We start from the raw sequence: 23614 nt of genomic DNA, 5'->3' as shown, positions 1-23614 counted from the left end.
CCACCTTAAAAAGGTGCCTCTTTGCCCAGTTAGCAGGGGTGCTAATATTTAAACAAATATTTTAAAGAGTTTCCACCCATGCCCATGTGGTAACATCAGACAAAGAACCCTGTTCAGGTGTTCAAAAAGCATGGACACTATACCTGGATACACACAATATAACACAACAGTGTCTGCCAAGTCTGTGTGGCTCATAACTTTGCCCCTATGTCATCCATGACTGCAGCATTCGTCTAGGAAATAAAGGATGTACACAGGAAGAGATTCTTACTGTGCTTTCAAATTCAGGTAGAGGGTGGAGCTACAGGCACATGGGGGGGCGGGACTTGCCAGTATGCTCTTGTGGACATACTTGCATAGTGTCCACTCTATCTGACCACCTGAACATTTTTTAAAAAAACAAAAATGTAATTCTGTTTTTCTAATCTAAAAATAGCATTTGGACAGATTGAATACAGGAAACAAGAAACTCAAGACAATTCTATCAAAATTATATTCCAGAAAAGAATGTCATGATTCTGAGGGACAATACAGAATTTATCCGAATAGAAGTCGATTCTGAATGTAAGATGATACATTAAAAGATAGAGGCTAAATATAAGCTATATCTGTATTTACCCAAAAGAAAGAGGAATCTGAATCCAAGAAGAAGAAGAAACACAACCCCATTTAATAGGAAAGAAATGGGGGAAACCCTCATCGTAGATTTGGGTAAATATGGTACTTGATTGCTTAGAATCATGACTGGTAAGAAAACTAGTTGTTTGGCAGGCAATTGTCTTCACCTGTAGAAGTTAGATCTATGAACCTTCAGTTGCTGTCAGAAATATACTTGATGACACAGTGCATACATGATATAAAACCACAAACAGGTTGAAGTTATAGCAGGGAAACATTTCAGTCCTGTATGAATAGATGATGTAGATGAAGCTGATGGAAATGCTTATGATCCCAGAGATGATCTTATTGAAGTCAATATCAAAGCACTCGTTGATTTTAATTTTAATTGAACTAGATTGCCCCTTCCCCAGACATTTTTATCGAGCGATATTTGAAAAGTAGGTCATTTTTCTTGAAGGTCACCAAAAGGCTAAATAATAAAATTGAAAGCATGTGGTGGTATAGCTGAAAAGAACCGAGATCTGTCCCTCTTGACACAAGTATATATTTCTTTCCTTGTTGGATCTAACCTCCAAGCTCCAGGTTTTTCCAAGATCAGATACAGGGCATAAGAAGAAACCTAAATGATTTTAAACAAAGTATTTCAAATGTTCCTCACATGGCTGCTTTATTGCAGGCTAGAACTTTATATAGGATTCATTTTATATAGGGGTTTTTAATGATGTCTTCATGGCATGTAGTATGCAAACTATGTGAGCACTTAGATGACTCACTGGTATCTGAGGCCTAAGCAAAACTCTAGTAAGTCCTGAACACAAAAACAAGTCCACTGATAGAAATTGATTGTATAAGTAATGGTAATGCTGGTTACAGAACGGCTATATTTGCAACCCAGAAAGGCCACTCAAGCACAACAAAAGAATGTTGTGCTAGGTTAAAAAACATAAAATCTCATATATAGCAACCAGATGTGCCTCCCCATTTGACAATCCCAACCACTTAACGAGGGAGCGTTTAGAAATAAATTCATGCCCAAATTCTTTCCCCCAACCTTTGTTAAGCCTGTTGACAATCTATCTATACATGGAAAATCCTCATAGATTTCAATGGAGCTTTCCTCCAAGTTAGGTGAGTTCAGGGGCAAAACCTACGGGAAGCTGTATCTCTCTAAAATGGTAGTAAAAGTCATTCACTTCTAGTACAGTGCCTCTTAATTAATTGACTTACAATGCAGGGCAGGCATGGGGGTGATTAAGTTTGTTCAGCACTTTTTGTAATCACAATTGGCTCTTATAATCTCTTGGATACTGGTTTCAAGGATTGACTTACAAACATATTTTTTTATTAAATCATGCTGTTAAATGTACAGACTGGACTTCCAGCTCTCCTTAGAGCATTAATCAAAGGCGCTTCTGAAGTAATGGACTCTGAAATTAAGACAGACTTTTCTTGCATGATGATGAAGGAACCAACTTTCATCTCTCTTGGCTCAGTGAGATAAGACATGCGAAGTATTTATTAAGTCAAGACACAGTTTTTCTCCTTCTCAAGGTTATTTATTTATATATTTATTTATTTATTTCTGGGATTGATCTGCTGAATTATTTTCCCAGAGAAAGGAACTTTGAAAAGTGTTGGTATAAATACACCAGTAAAGATACTAGAGTAGCTGTGCTTCTTTTTAGTACAATATATGTTGCAAGCTTCCTTGAAAATCCCCCCTTTTCTCTTAATCTCTGTTTCCCCTTACCTTCTCTTAATATCTTCTTGAGACATTTCAGAATGGTTTCATGCAGGGTGTAATGATGCTTTTCTATTAGGTTTGTGGATGAGCAGTCTGGAAGCTTACTTGAAAGCCAGTGGATTGCTTTGTTGCTTGATATTCTCATTGTAGACTGGTTTATAATTATACATGTATATCATAAGGATCTTTTTAATAATACAGTCCTCTTTATCTGTGTTTTCAGCTCTGTTTTAATTGCCATGGATTGAAAATAAAATGACGTTGAAGGGCAAATAAGAGCCAGACCCTCCCCCCCACCCCCGTTCACAATGGCCACGGCTCATTGAAGCAATGGGCACAAACGGAAATCAGAGATGAAGAGATTATGTTGCAGGACTAAGAATGCATTTAGTTTCCTTATTATTATCTTCTCATTTACTCAACAGATATTCCAACAAAATAAAGGGAATTAGTTTCTTGCACAGCCAGTGCAGTACAAAAATTGGGTTACATAACGGACAGAGAATGGAGGAGGGGAGCAGACCCCACCAGCACTGCCTGCAGAGATGTAAGGAACAGACCCACTGTGTAGGTAGGTCTGTTCTGCTCCTACAAATGCCTGCTCAGTTGCAGGCATTCTGTGATGGGACTTCCATTATTCCCAGTGGAGCTACCACTGCAGCCTGCAACTGAGCAGGCATTCGTAGGAATGGAACAGACTTGTCTACACAGCAGCATGTGTCTGTTTCTTCAGTCTTCACAGGAAGCACAGGTAGGGTCCGCTCCAGTCCTCCACTCTCTGTACCAGCATATGCAAAAGAATGGAAATCTGACATACATCCAGTGATTGAGGGTAGAGAGGTTGGCTGACTATAGAAATATCTCCAAACTTATTTGTTGTGTACATTAAACAAAGCAGACATATATCTGTAGAAAGCAGGGGTGTGCAGAACCGGTTCAAATCAAAATCAAACCAAACCAGATTCACCTTTACAAGCATTGCCCCTTGAACCAGGTCAAACTGGTTCAAACCAGTTCAACCTGGTTCAATTGAACTGATTGGACTGCCAGCCGGTTTAACCAAACTGGTTCAGGGACCAGTGGTTCGATTCAACTTCAGTTCAAATTCAAACTGAACTGCCAAAAACAGTTCTGTGCACACCCCTTGTAGAAAGTGGCTTACATTGATTAACTATTAGAACAGCCCACACAACAGATGCTTTAATGGATGTCAGCCAGCAACAGATGCACAAAAGATGTCAGTCAGGAAATTTAGATATTCTCAAATACACGCTGGCTGACATCCAGACGAGCACTGTGCAGTGCTGAATTCCAGACATATTTGTCAGCGCACAAGCAGGTAAGGGGGCATTTTCAGTGAACTTCTGAAAACTTCTGTCTGCCACAAAAATATGTTCCTCACTATCACACAACCCTCAGTGAGATATTTTTGTGACACACCATAGTCTTCAGAGATAAGGTTTGTTGTGAGCCACCCACAGAGAACATTTGTTATGAGGTGGCTAACAAACAAAGTATTGCAGTTATTATTATGGGGAGATTGTTGAAAATGCCCCCTTCCTTCTGTCACATGCCAGCACAGCCCTGTTGAACCCATGCAGTGCTAGTCCGTTTGTCAGTTATTGTAACTCGTATGACTATAGGCCCATTCACATGTTATGTTCAACACATGCAGAAAGATCTGTGCATGGGTATAGATCATTCACATGTTATGTTGAGTGCAGGTACAGCAGTACACTTCCTATCTGTACCTTACCTTTGAAGGGCCTGTATCCCGGTTCACTTTTAAAATGAATACAGGTACAGTCATTCACACAAATACATGTACTAGTGTACAGACATCTATAAGTGTGTACAGCATAATGTCTGAATCAGGCTCATGTTTTGCTCACTTCAGGTTCAATACATGTTCTATTTACTTTACTTGAATACAGTAAAATGTGAAAAAAAAATAACATTCAAACACATTGACTATACATTTATTAAAACTGGAATGTAATAAGTGACATGTTAAATATTGTTAAGTAATTCAGTAATTGCAGTCTTGAGCCGCTCCAGTATATTTTACCAAATATGAGTCTCTGGATCCACATAGTTCAGGAATTCCAAAGGATTCACCTGCCTGAGCTTCCCAACCAGAGTAGCATAATATCCCATTAAATAAAGGGATAGTCTGAATGCAGGAAGAGTGTAGAGAGAGAGCTATCCTCCACTGAAATGGATGGGGAAGCCTGTTGGAGCACATCACTGTAATAAGGATCATGCTGGTTTGGTGCTTCTTAAATCTTCCAAACATTGGTTCATAACACATCCATATGGGTGGCATAAACTCATCCCCTACAAAGCAGATGTCCAAGGTTGTCCAAGGTGCTAGCTAGTTCAGTGAGCATCCCCGGGCCTCTGTGCAGCTACATGATCATCTTGCACTAGCAACTTTGTTCATTGCTCGTTAGTCTGGACATCAGCCATTAATGTCATCACTGGATTTTATAGCCCATTTTTAAAAATTTTCCACATTTTAATCTTTGTAAGATAGTATACACACTTACAGTACAAGCTGTAAGCTAACTGGGCAAAGAGGTACCTTTTAAAGTGGCGACTCTTTTATTAAGCAGAGTGAGAGCAATAACCTTTATTCAGTCCAAGGACAGTATCCTTCCAGTGGCTGTTACTGGCATCTCCCTTGTGTTTATTTTTAAAATGTGAGCCCTTAGGGGACAGGGAACCATATTATTTTCCCTTTGTCTAAGTGATCCGCTTTGAGGACTTTTTTCCCCCACTGAAAAGTGGTATTTACATATTCATAATAGTAATACAAATAATTTATTTATTATTTATTTATTTAATATATGTATATTGCCCAAAACACAAGTCTCTCTGGGCGGTTAACAACAAAACAATACAACAACAAATAAAAAGGTTAAAACTTTACAATGATTTAAGATTTAAAATGTTAAAACTATTAAAAACCATCAAACTATTAAAATAGTATCTAATTAAAAGTCTGGGTGAATAAATGTGTCGACAGCCTTTTAAAAAGTTGTAAGAGATAGGGAGGCTCTATATGGGGAGCAGTGAGCGTGTTCCAAAGCCTCGGGGCAGCAATGGAGAAGGCCCGTCCCTGAGTAGCCACCAGACAAGCCAGTGGCAACTGCAGACAAACCTCTCCTGATGATCTTAATGGGCAGTGGGGCTCATAGTGAAGAAGACGTTCTCTTAAATACCCAGGGCCTAAGCCAGTTAGGGCTTTATAGGTCATAACCAGCACCTTGTATTTTGCCCAGAAACCTATTGGCAGCCAGTTTAGCTCTTTCAATATAGGGGTAATATGGTCTCTCCGAGATGACCCAGAGACCAACCTGGCTGCTGCATTCTGTACCAGCTGCAGTTTCCGGACTATGTACAAAGGCAGCCCCACATAGAGTGCATTGCAGTAGTCAAGCCTGGAGGTTACCAGCATATGTACCACTGTTTTGAGGTCATTTATCTCAAGAAATGGACACAGCTGTCATATCAGCCTCAACATTAAACATGTTGAGGCTTCTCAACATTAAACATATCACAGCGGGTAATAGATGGTTCCAAGTTCTGCTTCAAGAACTTTGGAGAGGACACTTAGGAGTGATCATGTCTACTGCCCTGGTGACCTGGGCATCAACAGGATCACCAGCACAGTGAACACTAAATCTCTCCAAGACTTCTTGGAATCCTATTGGATCCAATAAATTTGTCAGGTTGACCATCCTAATGGGCCCCTCACCCTTGCAAAGGTGGAGTGTGATTGTGAGTCCAACCTTAACCAGATGGTGATCCATCCATGACAATGGGGAAATCACAGGAGTCCCCACCCACGCAATGCCACCCTGAGCATAGTGAAAGACCAGATAAAGTGTGTGACCAGCAACGTGCATCGGTCCTGAGACCCCTTGAGATAGGCCCATAGTTGTCATGGTCGCTATGAACTCCTGAGCTGCCCCAGACAGATTGGTCCCAAAGTAGACATTGAAATCCCCCAGCACCACAAACTTGGGGGACTCCAGTGCCAAACCCGACACAAAGTCCGACAGCTCACTTAGGGACTCTGTGTTGGGCAGTGGGGCGATTGGTACATTATCAGAAATCCCAATATATCCCTGGTCCCCAAACTCAGGTACACACATTCAATATGGTCAGACGCTTCAACAGGGATCAACAGGTTAAACCCAGGTTAAATCAAACCCAGTCAATAATATAGTCAGTGATATAAAGTGCAACTTTATTGTTTGTTTTATCCATTCTACATTAAACAGTCTACATAAATTTCTCTCCATGGTGGTCCAAAGACAAGTAAATCTTCACTGCCATATCTCTATTTTTAAAAAGCAAATAGCTATAAAATTGTAGCATGTAATATTTGTATCTCCTGTATGTCAAAAACCAATACCATTAAATGGAGTAACAGAAATGCCATATTTTCATACCTTTCCAATAGCCCAAAATGTCATACAATGAGACCTTAATTGGACTGAAGTGACTATTTGACATGCAGAACTGAGCTATGTCATCTAGACTCCCACAGGTAGTGAACGTTTAGCAAGTGATGGGTGGAAGATAATGCAGATTTAAATAAAAGGCCAGGGGTTTTCAGGAGTTCTTCTGTGTAATTACCTGAAGCAGCAGGTGAGATGGTGCATGTCAAATAAGAAAATTGCAGTCTAGAAGTGAGAAACAAGGCCTTTTAGGGGAAGAAAACATTAAGAAGATAGCTCCCAAAATACCAGATGCATTTCATATCAGCATGAAAAGTCCTTTGACCTATATGTAAACATGGGTATAAGTCAGTGTTTGAAAGGACAGCAATGTCAGCAGTGTACAACTATAACAGTGGACTACTACTATTTAGATCTGTATTTTTTATATTTTTGCTAATATTTCAGTTGTGTAATTTTGTAGTCTTGTTTTAACTTTTGTGTGAACTGCCTTGAGATTGTTTTAATGAAAGGTGGTATAGAAATGTAACAATAAAATAAAGTGTGTGTGTGTGTGTGTGTACACACGTACACATACACACACAGAGTGTGTGGCAATAAAAGATACATGTTGACCATAGCATTGGGAAAAGGGTGTCTGGGAGGTTTTATATGCCTACCTTTTGAAATATTTTCAAGTTGTTCTGTAATTCAATGAAGTGTCCCTTCACAGCCAAATATTTACAAGTATTCTGACCCAAAGGCCCGATGCACATATGAGAGTGTTTCTGGCCACTGTCACTGAATTGGTGGTTAGCATAATGTGCAACTTTATGTTCACATCGCAATGGTACATTTACGTAGTTAAACCATAACTCAATTTGCACAAACAAATTCACAACTGCTCGACTGTTGCACAACTCTAGTTGTGCCATTTTTGCATTTGCTCAAATTGTGCTCTTGCATAATTGTGCAAATGCAACATTACAACATGCTCATAAAGTTGTGTAGTATGTCAGCCAGTGTTGTATCATGGCCTGGATGAGCAAAGACTTCCCCACTGATATCACTATCACAGGCAGTTCAGCACATATATCTCTGTCTAACTATGGAGCTGTTCCAGATACCAAAGTACATGATTAATTGACTGATTGCTGCCATCCACCTGAGCTCATCTCAGGTGCAAACAAAGCTTTTGCTCACCCCTGCTCTGGAAGCACAAGGCTGAGGAAACATGGGGATTGGCTTGATGGGGCCACTCCTATGGGAGGAGAGCTGGTCTTGTGGTAGCAAGCATGACTTGTCCCCTGCGCCCTGTATGCATATGAAAGAGAGATTAGAAGTGTGTGAGCACTGTAAGGTGTTCCCCTTAGGGGATGGAGCTGCTCTGGGAAGAGCAGAAGGTTCCAAGTTCCCTTCCTGGCATCTCCAGGATAGGGCTGAGAGAGATTCCTGCCTGCAGACTTGGAGGAGCCGCTGCCAGTTTGGGTAGACAATACTAAGTTAGATGGACTAATGGTCTGACTCAGTATATGGAAGCTTCCTATGTTCCTATGGACTTGAACCAGTGTCTTGTTACATGTGTACAGTTCCTGCTCCAGGATGAAGGCGTGTTTGTTTCAGCATATACATCTGCCTTATGGGTTGAAGGGTAAGTTTAAAACTAATAGCAAACTCATTGAAATAAAAGTCCGATATGAAATAAAAGTGGTTATGAGGTTAAGCTAAGAAAGGTCATACATTGGAAAACATTTCCAGGAACAAGTGACAATGATTGAATGCATCTACTTTTCTATCAAAAATAATGAGTGACCTGCCATGGAAGCACAGTAGAAATAAAGTCAATGCCATAGTTTTTCACTAAATTGAAGGAAAAAGCTTTCCTTACTTGAATGTGTGTTGCATTGAAATAATGTTTTGTAGAACAAATGTAATGCAAAACATAGTAAATACAAGCTCACTTTTGTTAACTTGGTGCAATTAAAATATCACTTTTGGTTTCACCAGGAACTTATTTTTGACTGTAGGTCTTAGCTTTCAGAAGAAATATATGCTTGAATAAAAATGGGATGATGACTCTTTTCTAGAAGACGACGATTCCAAGAAGGCATACCAGCCTGCAGAAAATAAATTTCTGTTGGAATACTACCATGAAAATGGGGAATAATTTCCTTAGCTGTAGATAGTCTTATAGTATGACGTGTAAATAATCAATGTATCCGTATGAGAGAAGCAAAGGACTAGTGGAAAAATAATTCCTTTGTTCTCCTTAGTCATTTACATCAACTGCAAATCCTGTTTTCTGTAACTGCAAAATTGGCATACATTCAGTTGAGCAGGTGTGGGGCGGGAACCACATTTGTGATTTGTTATTCCTGGAGTTATACAAAACAATGTTTTGCACCACAAAACAATAAAGGATCAATTTCCATTCTGCCATCAAGATAAATTTAACCCTATGCCTAGATTTAAGATTACAGGAGGACTTTGGTGTTCGTGGGGTTCCGTTCCCAGCTAGTAGCATGGATACTGAAACCATAAGTACCGAGGCATTAAGTCTATGGTATTGTGGGGGTTAGGATCCCGATACCTGAAAAAACCCACTGAAAATGCCAAAAAAGGAAAAGATAAAGGGAAATTAAGGGCTCTACCATGCTCTGTGGGCCTTTAATAGTCCAGCAATGCCACCCCATGACCCAAAGTCCCAATTTTTCCACAAAAAATTGCCCGTGTCACGGAGATATGACACGTGCGCGACGTGCGCACCCGCACGCGCAAAATGCTTCCTGAAGCTTTTTGCAGCCAAGAGGGGGAAGGGGCGGCAGGGAGGTATCCTGCCGCCCCAATTGCTAACTAAAAAAGGCACGCCGGAGGGGGGAAAGCAGCCGGAGGGGTAAGTACACCCTCCCCCCACCCTTAAAGGGACCCCCACCCCAGTGCTGGACCGCAGTTCTGTGGTTCCATACACATCTCTAGACATGAATACTGTATAGAGAAGAGCACAGAAAATGTATACAATGGAATTTTTTTTCCAGCATCCCCCTTCTCATTGTATTTGCTCCCTAATTCACAAGTCTTAATGCTTCTCGCAAGTTCTCAAATTGATTTTTTTGCAAGTGTTCTATGAGAGTGTCTGCTATCATTTCTTCTGATGCACATGATACTTCACATGAACTCGGTTCTTTTCTTGAAAGTTCCGCACAAAATGATATTTTGTGTCAATATGTTTGGTCTTCAAGAAGTCTATGCAAGCACACTTCTTGACACACTTGTGTTACAGAAATGTATTCGGCCTTAGTGGAGGAAATAGCCACAATTGATTTTAATTTGAATTCCTAAGTAAAAGGAGATTATCCCAGTTTCTTAATCTCCAGTTCTTTGTTTAATTTTTTTCACTATTTCATCAAGATCTTTCTTATCTTGATGACAAATAATAAAATCATCCACATATGGAAGTATATATGTCCACCTACCATCTCTGAGCTTTGTAAAAGTCCTTGCTGCTTGTTTCAGTCCATATATACTTTTTGGAAGTTTACACACCAGTGTTTCTTGACCTGGTTTTTCATAATCTGGTGGTTGTTTCATGTATATATCTTCCCTAAAGGAATGCTATTTTTGCATCTAGATTATGTCTGTCTAGTTTTCTTAAAGAGGCAATTGTGTGTAACAATCTAATGGATGTGTATTTTACCAAGGGTGCAAATGTCTCTTCATAATCCTCTCCATATTTTTGAGCATATCCTTTAGCAACTAACCTTGCTTTATATCTCTGGACATCCCCTTTTTCATCACATTTGGTTGTGAAAACCCATTTGCAACCTAATCTATAGCTTTTCTACCTTCAGGTAGTTCTACAAGAGTCCAAGTTTTATTGTTGTGAAGTGAATCTATTTTCTCTTTGGTTGCCTGCCCTGTACCCATTTCTCTGTCTCAGTGTCAAGGCATTCCCTCAACCTTGTGCCGGTCAGTAGTTCAAGCATTTCTCCCAGGGGTGTGCACTGAACCATCTACAGTGGTTCAGTTCAAATTTGAGCTGTATTCAAACCAAACTGTTGGTCCGCAAACTGCTCCATTAGAACTTGATGGCAGTTCGGTTCATGCTGTTGAACCGAGTTGAACCAGGTCGACCCAGTTTGAGGGCCTTGCTTGCAAAAGGGAGATTTCCTAAGTAAAAAGGGGTTTGAGGGTTGGGTGGGTGGCCAGGCAAGAGGGCCCCTTATCAGCAATGGCAGTGCGGCAGCTGTGGCTCTGCAGCAATGGTGGCTCTGTGGCTGCAGTGGTGGCTCTGCAGTGGCAGCGGTCCCTCTCGGGCCAGCGGGCAGCCGAGTTCCAGCCTCTGTGTATGCCCTCCACACGTGCATGGGAACCATTTATGTCTCCACATAAATTTGTGTGGTGACATAAATGGTCTCTGTGCATTCGTGGAGCGTGAACCAGCCCTCTCGCCAGCCCACAATGTGTGTGGGAGTGCTGGAGGGGCCAAGAGCGGCTGCTGCCATGGAGCTCCTGCTGCCGCCACTACTGCACTACCACCATCAGTAAGGTTTCCTCTTGCCCACCCCCCCTTGCCCTCCCCTCAAACTCCTTTTTACTTATGGAATCTCCTACGCTTGTAAAGGGAATCCTTACCAGATTCCCCTTCGCAAGCATGGCTGAACTAGTCAAACTGGGCCGGACGGGTTAGATTCAAACTGGGCGCAGTTTGGTTCGAACTTGGACTGGCCCCTTTTGGGAGGCTGTTCCTGTCTGAATTTGAACCAGTTGAACCAGGCCAATTCAGATAGAACTGTGTTCAATTCAAACCGGTTCTGCACACCCTTAAAATCTCCCTACCTAGCTTCCAAACACAGTCTACTTGGAGGGACCCCTTTATTGGTTCTACTACATTGTCTTAATTCTTGTTCAATCTCAATCTCCCCTTCTTGACTAAATCTCCTTACAGCATCATAATTTATAACAGTACTTTCATTGGACGCATTTCCACGTAACACGAAACCAGAGGTGAAGGGATCTCTGGTTTCAGAAACTGTATGTCTGAATGCAGGCAACAGCAGTTTCCTCAAAAAAACTGACTCGTGGTTTCTCTTCCTGAACTGTATTTTGTACCTTCAGCTTGTAGTAATGTTTGCCTCCTGGACCTCTGGTTCTGCAGTGCCAGCATTAGGTCCAAACACTGGCACTGCAGTTTCTCCCTTCTGCAACTGGAGTTGATGGATTCGATAATGCCTGAACCTCATGGACATAGCTGGTTTTCTGAGCAGTATTCTCTTAAATCTGCCATCCAAAATGGCAGAAGGAAGGGCATTAAACTGCACCAGTGAGAAAGATCTCCTCTGATTTAGAGTGCTCAGATTTTTGAGGCACACAGCTTTCTGATGGTAGTTTAAGAAGCTACCTGGAATACTACTGATAGTAACAGGCTTAAATCAGTAGTATCCCTGTATCTGCAATTAACATTAAAACAGTTTAAAACCTCCAAATCTGTTCCACCTGTAATTTCAAACCCATGGAACTGGTTCAGTCTAAATTCCTCCATGACATTTTCCAGGTATCTAGATGTGTTTCAAATATCATCCTATGCCTAGAGGTGGGTTTAACCAAAGTTGAGGCCCAGGGGTGGCTTCACAGATTTAACTACTGGCTTAAATTATATTTTTGCCATCGGGGCATTGCCCCCCTGGTACTGAAAGATGAGTTCCAATTTAATTGGTATAAGAGCCTTTATGATAAATTGGGCAAATATGGCCTCTCACCACAATATCTACTTTCACTGGGACATGGCACCACCAAAGAAATTATTAAACAATATGTTATTGAACTTATTTATTAAACAAATCTGTGAAGCCACCCCTGGGCCTCAACTTTGGTTAAACCCACCTCTAGGCATAGGATGATATTTGAAACACATCTAGATACCTGGAAAATGTCATGGAGGAATTTAGACTGAACCAGTTCCATGGGTTTGAAATTACAGGTGGAACAGATTTGGAGGTTTTAAACTGTTTTAATGTTTTAATTTTTGTTTTAAACCACTCATGGTTTACAACATATATGAGTTTGGGGCAGTATACAAATATACAAAACCAATAAATAATCAATTTAATCACCTCATTAATGTAGTATTTAAATTGCATTTGTGGACAGGTTTGGACAAACTGCCCCACACAGAATTATGTGGCTGCAGGACAGAATGCCAGGAGGGGGCAAGACCCACTTGCTCATGTCCCTCATGGCAAGTTGGTGCGGCCAGTTAAATGGCTGTTCAAACCAGCCCATTAAGGTTGGAGTCACCAAACCATTCTGAGATTTTGAACTAGCAGGTGCAATGTTCACGGATGGAACACATAATTTCTGTAACAAATCTCCAAACACATATTCAGACCATTGCTCTCTACATAACAAGAAATGTGGGCAGAAGCAAGAGGTCACAAGCTCCAAATCCCTGATATACATATCTGGGATATTTCATTCATGGCTCAGGTTTGTATGAATCCCACTAATCATACCCCTAAATTTCTTTTTTTTAAAAAAATCAGAACATATGATGATGCTATGACTATTGTATCAAGTATTCTAACCTTTCCTGTGGTCAGTTTCCCGACACGTTCCTAGTTCCTGCTATCTTTGATAATTTGTATGTTGACCTTTTAAAAAAATATATCCAGCATTTGCTGTTGTGCTTTACTATCATAATCAAGTTGGCTTAGAAAGCACCATAAGTAGCAGGTCTTGTGAACATCATCTGGGAAGATGCATTTTCTTGGGAGCTTAATTCATCTCTGTTCCTTTTCCAGGAAAATTCAGGGGTGTGTGTGTGTGTGTGTGTGTGTGTGTGTGTGTGTGTGTGTGTGTGTGTGTAAAATTCCAAGTTTTTTAGAATTGGCAAACAGTCTCTCCAACATTTCAAATATTTCTTTGGCATTCCATTTCCCACACAGTGCTTTCCTCACCTCCTGGAACAAACCGGTAACACGATGCTAATGTTCTTAGATGAGTGTGACTCTTTTATCCTCCTTTGATAATTACTTCCTCCCTCACCCAAGAAGCTGCCTTTATCTGAGGATCCCTTTGAATGCTAATTAGGCATCACTACACTGCCTTCAAATATTAAACCTGTAGCAATGTATCTATTTCTCGCTTCTGTGGTTCTTTCTTTCTTAATGTCCATTCTATCAATACCTGTAATCAATATTAATCATGTTTCTTTGAAAGACAATTTGAGAACATAACACAGGGCAACTGATTTCAGCTCTTACATGCATGTTGACTTCTAGCAATCCAAGAAAGTATATTAGTATATTTTTCCCACACACACACCCTTAGCTATTATTTCATTTATTCATTCACATGTATTATTTTATATCCACCTCAAGAGGCCTCTAGTGTGCAACTAGATATTCAAATATAAATAAAATAGTAAATAAACTACAGCACAAACAATTAATGGTTTTTTAAATAAAATAAAATAAAAACAACACATACCATCCCCTGCTCAGGAACAAAACTATCAGTCACCAAACATCCATTCATATTTTTAAAAGGGTAAAAATGCCTCTGGATGATACTCAAGGCTTTGTGAATCTGCAGGAGAAAGTCACTGCTGTATTATGACATAACCATCGTGAGCACCTTTCTATCTTGGCTGCAAAGGTGTCCTTCTGCTTGTGAAAATCCAACCCATCCTGCCCATATGGCACCTTGAAGCAGCACTGTGATCTGCTGCTCCCATCCCTGTTGCACATGAAACATGCTGCACATCAAATCCAGACAAACAAATGTTCTCTGCAGGTGTGCCTTTAAGTTTACAGCTTTGGTCCCAATAGCTTCAGTGGTACTGTATGAACTTAAATTTGATTTAACTGAGTTTCCTTCAAGAGAGTGGTGGGTCAGGCTGTTGGTTACATTGATGTTAAATTGCCGTAAAACTTTCTCTTTCTCTTGTGAATTGGGCTGCCTCTGTCTCAGAGAAAAGGAGAGCATGATTACTGAACATTAATCAATAAACCAAGTTGCTTGAAGTAATTAAGGTAATGCATTAGACTTCCACTCGAACACAAGGGGCTCCATTGTGCTGAGTACTCTAAAGTGAAGTAGGAAATGATGCATAGATGATCTGACAGAGTATGTTTACAAGAAACCAGGAGGGGTGGAGAAAAACCCTATGAGGAGAGGAGAGCTGGTCTTGTGGTAGCAAGCATGACTTGTCCCCTTAACTAAGCAGGGTCCACCCTGGTTGCATTTGAATGGGAGACTAGTAGTGTGAGCACTGGAAGATATTCCCCTCAGGGGATGGAGCTGCTCTGGGAAGAGCAAAAGGTTTCTAGTTCCCTCCTTGGCTTCTCCAAGATAGGGCTGAGAGAGATTCCTGCCTGCAACCTTGGAGAAGCCATGGCCAGTCTGTGAAGACAATACTGAGCTAGATAGACCAATGGTCTGACTCAGTACGTGGCAGCTTCCTATGTTCCTATGTAATATTGGTCTCCTCACCTGTAGTATGCTTAGTATTCATAAAAAGAAAGAATCTGCACCTTAAGGAAATATCTAAAAGACCATTTGTAGATTTTAATGGATATTTGAGTGCAGAACTTCCGTAGCACATGAGAAAGGATGAGGAGATTGGTATTTGATAAGAATTTTAGATGGAGACGGTGGGATAAGGAGTGTTCTCCTGCAATCCAACACTGTGGTTACTCATGGAAAAAAGACATGTGGCCCTTGTAGTACAAATCATGAAGCACACCCCACAGCATAAGGACCATGTAGCAAGGGGGGATGACTGTCCCCCAGCTGCCAGGGTCTGGGGGTCCTGCCAAGGCACCCCCTCAACTTTGGCCAGGATGCCCCTCATCCCCTCCCACCACCAGCAAGGAAACGAAGCACTCACCATGTGGGTGTCAGCAGGCGCGGCTTGTGAACGCGCCTCCGGGGCGGCGGTGGGCGGCTTCTTAAAGTGTAAACTGAGCCGGTGCTCTGTGCTGCCCAGCAGCCTCTGCTGCTGGGAATCGCCTCCGCCATTCACCTGGCTCCCACGGAGGTGAGCCCCCGCCAGCGGCCAGGTGAGTGGAGGAGGCAATTCCCCGCCACGGGGGCTGCTGGGCGGCACGGAGCACCGGCTCCATTTACAGTTAAAGAAGCCGCCTGCCACCACCCCCAGGAGAGTTCACGAGCCACCCCTGGGTGTAAGAGGCATGCCTCTTTCCTCCCCAGCCAGTCTTTCCATTGAAATGCTGGTTGTGCTGGGGAGGGGAAGCCCAGCCAGCCAGTGTTTCAATGAAATGCTGACTGGGAGGGATGGGTCCAAATGGACCCTCTCCTGGAGACTGGCCCTGCCCCCTGCATCTGATGTCAGATGCCAGGGGGCGGGGCCAATGCCAAGGATGAGGTCCATCAGACTCAGTAGAGTTTCTCTTCCCCAGTGGTTCATGGAATTGCTGACCAGAAGCTCCTTTCCCTGCCTCATCGAGTAGATAGGGAAAGGAGCTCTCAGTCAGCAATGCCATCAACTGCTGACTGGGGAAGGGAAACTCTGCCAGGGCTGATGGGCCCCATCCTCGGCATTGGCCCCACCTCCTTATGTCTGACATCAGACGCAGGGGGCATGACTTGTGGGGGACATGCTTTACACACACGATTGTAAAGCCTAGGGGGTGGGGGAGCCTCTGGAGGACTTTGTCCTGTTACCGCGGCCAAACTCCCTATGACCCTGCCCACATCACTCATGTCTCTATCACTCTCCCATCCTCCCATCCTTAGAACAGGGGCACCTGCAATGTTGTTTCCCAGTGTAGATTTCCAATGTGGTTTTCTTTCCACTGCTTCCTCCTACAATGATGCCCCTCCTACCTTCCATGGTGCTTCTGCAATGTGCTATGTGACTCTGGCCTGCTAGACTTCACAAATATGGTATCCGGCCAATGTGCACCTGGCACTTGATGTGCGATGTCACTGTGATACAGGGGATCTTCATTATGTGCTTTTGCAGGCTTTTAATTAGAATTTATTTTAATAATTTGTTTTCATAACTGTTTTATGCGATTGTTTTTATTGTGAATTTTAATCTGTGGGTTTTGTAGATTTTAATCTGTGACTTTTTATATTGTTTTAAACTTTGTTTAAACTCCGCTTCCCAGAGGGGCAAACTACAAGGCACGCTTGTTGTGCTGCTTGAAAACCACTTTCTGGTCAGGGTTAGGGTTGTGGTTTCCTCCAACAGGTTCCTCATACTCTCTTGTTCTCCCCGCTGCAGGCTCACCAGTTCATAACCAGCCAGAGGAGCCACTGCCATCAGAGGAGGTCACCGCTCACCAGGCAGCACAAGAAGAGGAGCCTGCACCTGCACTGAGAATGTGGACCACTTGCAGCTTGCAAGGAAAGGACCTTGCCTCTCACCATGCAGAGAGCTGCCAGGTCACTTGCTCCTTGCTCTGAGAACTGGACCACAACAAGGAACAGAGATGGGAGGAAGACAGGAGGGTCTTCCAGCATGCAAGGTAGGAGGTGGTCATGTCCTTAGAGCACATGGTGTAGGAAGTGGTTGGTGCCATGCAGCACTCAGATGCTGTGACAGAAAGGAGAACTGAGTGCTACATAACCTTCCTGGAGAATTGCCAACCAGGCACTGGCTTATCCTTTCCACAGCAGCAACTGTAACAGCTCCATTTGTTGGTGCTTGCACCTACCTGCCAACTCAATAGGGGCATTCCCAAGCCACACCAGCCTCACAACCTCCGCAGGCCCCCCTCATGTATCCACTGTTGGGACTGTCCCAAGACACCATACTAGGGATGTGTGAACTGGCCTGAGGTTGAGCTGGTTCACTATTGAAACAGGCCCGCTCAGGTTCTCACTCTTAAGCCTTGCCCAGTTCAGCTCAAAGTTGAGCCGAACCCCCCAGGCCAGCTCAAGGCTAGTTCAGGGTTCTAAAGTTGTGTTTTAAAAAAAATCAAACTCACCACTGGGTTCAACAGCCTCCAGGGGGTGTTGCCGCGGCAGCAAGCAAGAGTCTTCCAGTGGTCCCCCCTCCCCCCGCTGGTCTCTCCTTGGTCTTCTATGGACCATTCCAGCCCACCTTTGGGCCATTTTGGCTCTCTCTGTGGACACAGTAGCAATTTTGGAGGCCGCCATGCATGTGCCCTGGCCATTTGCATGGTCTGGTCATGACCTTTCATTGGCGCTTTCTTTTTCCATGAAGATGTACAGGTGGTGACAGCATTCATGCTGCTCTTGCTACAAGGCTCCAGGTTTGTGGTGGTGTGGACTGGAACAGCTTTACCCTTCATAAAGGGTGGCGGCGGCCCATGAATTGCCTTAGAGGGCCCTTCTCCCAACTATCCACCCAGGAAAGGTTGGTGGCACTGGGCCGATGCTCCGTATGTGGACCCATGATGAGTGACTGGATAGCTGCGCTGACAGGGCTGGCTTGGGATGGTTCTGCCAGTGGGCCCATTAAGGGTGGCCAGGCATGGAGGGATGAGGTCTACCCTGTGCACCCATCAAAGGTGCCTGTGGTGGTGCAGGGAGCATGATGTAGGGGAGTGAACAAAACCAGTTTGCCCTGTTCAGTTCAAGAACCATTTTGCCCTGTTCAGTTCAGTTCAAAGTTGGCTCTGCTGGTGATCCTGTTGATACCCTGGTTGATAATTCGAACAACTTGCTCACCAGGGCAGTAGACACGATTGCTCCTAAGCGTCCCCTCCAACCCACTTCAAAAGTGGCCCCTTGGTATACAGAAGACCTACGGGAGCTGAAGCAGCAAGGTAGGCGACTGGAGCGCAAGTGGAGAAAGACTCGACTCGAATCTGACAGATTACGACATGGAGCACATCTAAAGATCTATGCTCAGGCAATATGTGCGGCAAAGAAGCGGTTCTTTTCTCCCCATATTGCCTCTGCGAGTTCATGTCCAGTGGAGTTGTTCAGGTTTGTGAGGGACTAGTATCTGCCCCCCCTCCCATGAACCAGAATTTGAAATCATCAGTTACCCGCTGTGATGTGTTTAAAGAATTTTTCACAGATAAAATATCTTGGATTCGGGCCGACTTAGATGGAGACTCCACAATTAATTTGATGTCTGAACTGGAGGTGTTCGACTATCCCTCTTATGTGATTCGACTGGATCAATTTCAGTTTTTGACTCCTGAGGATGTGGACAAGCTGCTTGGGACGGTGAGGCCTACCACTTGTTCTCTTGACATAGCTTGTTCAATCTAGCAGGGAGGCTGTTGTAGGTGGCCTGGTGGAAATCATAAATGCTTCTCTGATGGAGGGCAGGATGCCTCCTTGTCTCAAGGAGGCAGTTACTAGAGCTCTTCTAAAGAAGCTTGCATTAGATCCCTCAGAGTTGAGCAATTATAGGCCTATCTCCAATCTCCCATGGCTGGGCAAAGTAATTGAGAGGGTGGTGGCTTCTCAGCTCCAGTTGGTCTTGGAGGAAACTGATTATCTAGACCCATTTCAAACTGGCTTTTGGGCAGGCTATGGGGTGGAGACTGCCTTGGTCAGCCTGATGGATGATCTCCAATTGGCAATTGACAGAGGAAGTATGACTCTGTTGGTCCTTTTGGATCTCTCGGCGGCTTTCGATACTATCGACCATAGTATCCTTCTGGAATGTCTGAGAGTGTTGGAGGTGGGAGGCACTATTTTACAGTGGTTTCGCTCCTACCTCTCGGACAGATTCCAGATGGTGTCAATTGGAGATTGTTGCTCTTTGAAATCTGAGCTTAAGTATGGTGTCCCTCAAGGCTCTATACTTTCTCCAATGCTTTTTAACATCTACATGAAACTTCTGGGAGAGATCATCAGGGGATTTGGAGCTGGGTGTTACTAGTACGCTGATGACACCCAGATCTACTTCTCCATGCCAACTTCTTCAGGTGATGGCATATCCTCCCTAAATGCCTGCCTGGAAGCAGTAATGGGCTGGATGAGGTAGAATAAACTGAAGCTGAATACAGATAAGACGGAGGTACTTACTGTGTGGGGTCAGAACTCAGAGACGATTTTGATCTGCCTGTTCTAGATGGGGTCACACTTCCCCAAAAGGAACAGGTTCGCAGTCTGGGAGTACTTCTGGATTCACACCTCTCCCTGGTTTCTCAGGTTGAGGCGGTGGCCAGCGGTGCTTTCTATCAGCTTTGGCTGATATGCCAGCTGCACCCGTTTCTTGAGATCAATGACCTCAAAACAGTGGTACATTTGTTGGTAACCTCCAGACTTGACTTCTGTAATGCACTCTACATGGGGCTGACTTTGTACGTAATCCGGAAACTTCAGTTGGTTCAGAATGCGGCAGCCAGGTTGGTCTCTGGATCATCTTGGAGAGACCACATTACTCCTCTGTTGATGGAGCTACACTGGCTGCCAATAGGTTTCTGGGTGAAATACAAAGTGCTAGTTATAACTTATAAAGCCCTAAACAGCTTAGGCCCTGGGTATTTAAGAGAGCGTCTTCTTCGTTATGAGCCCCTCCGCCCATTGAGGTCATCTGAGGAGATCCGTCTCCAGCTGCCACCAACTCGTTTGGTGGCTACATGGAGACGGGCCTTCTCAGCTGCTTCCCCAAGATTGTGGAATGCTCTCCCTACTAAGATACGAGCCTCCCCATCTCTGGCAATTTTTAAGAAACTTTTAAAAACACATCTCTTCAACTAAGCTTTCTCAGCTTTTTAAAACTTGTTTTTAAATTGTTTTGACTATTTAATTGCTGTGTTATGATGTTTTAATTGTTAATTATTTCATGCAGTTTTATAATTTTTGTTTTAATTGTTAATTGATTTTAATGGGAGGAGAGCTAGTCTTGTGGTAGCAAGCATGACTTGTCCCCTTAGCTAAGCAGGGTCTGCCCTGGTTGCATATGAATGGGAGACTTGAGCACTATAAGATATTCCCCTTCAGGGATGAAGCTGCTCTCAGAAGAGCATCTAGGCTCCAAGTTCCCTCCCTGGCATCTCCAAGATAGGGCTGAGAGAGATTCCTGCCTGCAACCTTGGAGAAGGCACTGCCTAGATGGACCAATGGTCTGACTCAGTATATGGCAGCTTCCTATGTTCCTATGTTCCTCATGGTGTTTTAATGTAAACTGCCCTGAGCCTTTTGGAAGGGTAGTATAAATTTTTTAATAATGAATGAATGAATGAATGAATGAATGAATGAATGAATGAATGAATGATAAATAAGACTGAACTGGACCTGGCATGTTCAGTTTTGACACCCTGAACTAGAACCTGGCTAGGCTCGAATTCAAGCCAGTTCAGGGTTCTAAAGTGTAAAAACAACTGTAAAAGTAAAGGCAATTAATTGTAAAGTGTAAAGACAATTTGAGCATGTTTAAATGCCTCCGGCATTTATTGAGTAAAGCCTTTATACCCATTCTCAGCCTATTTATCAGACTGGGGATTCAACTTCCCCCACAAAATTGAGGGGCCAAGATCCACAGAAGCAGATGCTTCTTTAGGTTGGCTTTCACCCAAATGGTGGACACAGCAAAATTTCCCAAGATGCACTGTCCAAAAAAGGGGGGATATATAGGGGATATGGACATTAGAGTGGCCGCTGGTTATGACTCCCCATCAACTTCACCCCCCAGTGTGGGTCCTGCTTTCCTGCAACACACAGAGATGTTTGCACTGTCCAACAGGACAGCGCTTGCTTCCCTGGCATTTACAGTGGGTGCTCACACACTCATGTTGTTCTGAGAGCTTGCTCTATGCCTGTACTTGTGCATCCAAAAGTCAGAAACAGGATCAGTGCCTCCACCCACCTCCTGGGGGCAGCAGTTTCTTGCACACCAAAGAAAGAGATCACTGTTCTCAGTTGAAGCAAAAATAAGCTCAGTGGCCCTGTTTCCAGAAACTGCTGGCAGAATGAATCCCAGCCACTCCAGGGCAATAGTAGATGGGCCTAAAGGAGAGACCAAGAGCACATGTTGTTTTTGGTGGGTGCTCTCAGTGTTCAATGTAGGGCAAGTGGGGTGCCCAGAAGGCAGGTACACCCCAGCACATTCTCCCTTGAAGCATGCCAAGACAAAGGCAGCAGGCAAAACATTACACCCCACACCCATGGAAAAGGCACTCACCAGTAAAGCTCCCTCCTCTGCAGAAACACCACCTATTGTTAAATTATAAAAGGAGATTTAAGGGCACACACTCCCTCCCACTCCCATGAAATGGGAGGTGCCCATCAGAGGACTTGCACTCTGCAATGTCTCCAGAGTATGTGCAGCCAAATCCTACCTCCTTTCCTGGCACTGAACAACATTTCCAATAGTGTGCAAGGCACCCAGTGTGGCTGTGTACAGCATCATGGAGATGGTCCTTCACAGCATGGAGGAGGAAGCCAGACATAGATTTCAGCAGAGGAGGGAGTTACTGAGGGCTCTTGGAAGCTTGGGGAGTGTGGGAGCAGATGCTACCCACCAGGAAGCTGCCAGATTCCACAATGTATCAATGAGAGGCAGCGGATTCATGGTGCTCTCTAGGGCTGCCGTGGTGACTGTGCAGGGCACTCTTCAATTTGGCTCCCCTTCTGCAGGAGGACTGGCCCAAAAACAAGAGGTACGACAGCACCTGGCAGTCCATGGAAGACGTCTAAGAGTGGGATGGTGAGTGGTTCATTGCAGCTTCAAAGTGTTTAGAAAAACCTTCAAATTCCTTGCCATTGAAATGGAGCTAATCCTCCACCGTCAGGACACATTCATGTGCCATGCCATGCCAGTGTGTAAGTGCTTGGCCATCACATTGTCCAAGTTGGCCTCCAACTCAAACTACCTGACACTCAGCAAGTTAGCAGTTGCTGCACCAACGGCATGTGGAATTTTCTGGGAGGTAATGTGTTGAATGAGCTGTTCTTTGTGATTTGGATGGAGAACCCACAGGAGGTCATGGCAGGGTTTCCCGCAGTCATGTGATTTGGATGGGGAACCCACAGGAGGTCATGGCAGAGTTTCCCACAGTCATTGGTTGTATAGATAGCACACAAGTGGATATTTTAGTGTTGTCCCACCCACCACCACCATGATGAGTACTACAGCTGCAAGCAATACTACACCATGACACTGCAAAGTGTTGTAGACTCTACTGGGTGTTTCATGGGTGTCTATGTTGGCGTGTCCAGGAGAAGTCACAAAACAGCAATCTTCTGGATCTCTCCTCTAACAAAGTTTTGCACCACATGTCGGTGGCCTCCTTGTGAAGCCTGTTATATTTGGGGACCAGGGATTCAACCTTCAGAAGTGGCTAGTAACCCCCTACCATGCACCTCAGAACACCTTCGAGAAGAACTTCAACTTCCGGCAGAGCTGCATGCAAATGATGGTTTTGGTAGACTGAAGGCCTGCTGGTGTGCCCTATATACCTTACTAGATGTGGAGGAGGATATAGTCCCACCAGTGATAGTGACATGTTGCATCCTTCACAACATCTGCGAGTCCAGAGGAGATGTCCTGCTGTTGGACCACCCAGATCTTCCAGCCCCTCCTGCAAATGAGAGCAGGTAGATGCCTGGGCAAGACATGGGTGCGGCACACCCTCCACCCTCACCGCCCCACTCTGGCAGAGAAGATCCAGAGCAGCAGAATGGAGGAACAAATAGTAAGAGCAGCTTTTGCAAGATTGATGATGATGATGATGATGATGATGATGATGATGATGCATGGGAGCATTTTCCACCAGACTGCCAGTAAGAAAGGCAGGTGCATGGTGTTAAGAGAAACATGCTGCTTTTAAATCAAGAGAAGCTTGGATGCTACCATGGGTGTAGCTGTGGTCCCATAAACGATAAATCCAGGATACACCTCGAG

At 43.8% G+C, this 23614-nt stretch overlaps 1 long non-coding RNA gene across 1 annotated transcript in view; it reads left to right on the top strand.

Annotated features, from left to right (window-relative positions):
• The window catches only part of LOC128348157 (uncharacterized), a 28045-nt gene extending 5631 nt beyond the window's left edge, over positions 1-22414 (top strand). The window contains exons 2-3 of the long non-coding RNA XR_008317972.1: positions 17063-17306; positions 22348-22414. This is a non-coding gene — a long non-coding RNA (uncharacterized LOC128348157). The remainder of the gene's footprint in view (positions 1-17062; positions 17307-22347) is intronic.
• The last annotated feature ends 1200 nt before the right edge of the window (positions 22415-23614 follow it).

Source organism: Hemicordylus capensis, chromosome 1 (assembly GCF_027244095.1).
Source record: "Hemicordylus capensis ecotype Gifberg chromosome 1, rHemCap1.1.pri, whole genome shotgun sequence".
NCBI classification, from domain to species: Eukaryota; Metazoa; Chordata; class Lepidosauria; order Squamata; family Cordylidae; genus Hemicordylus; species Hemicordylus capensis.
This window is presented reverse-complemented; position numbering and strand designations above follow the sequence as displayed.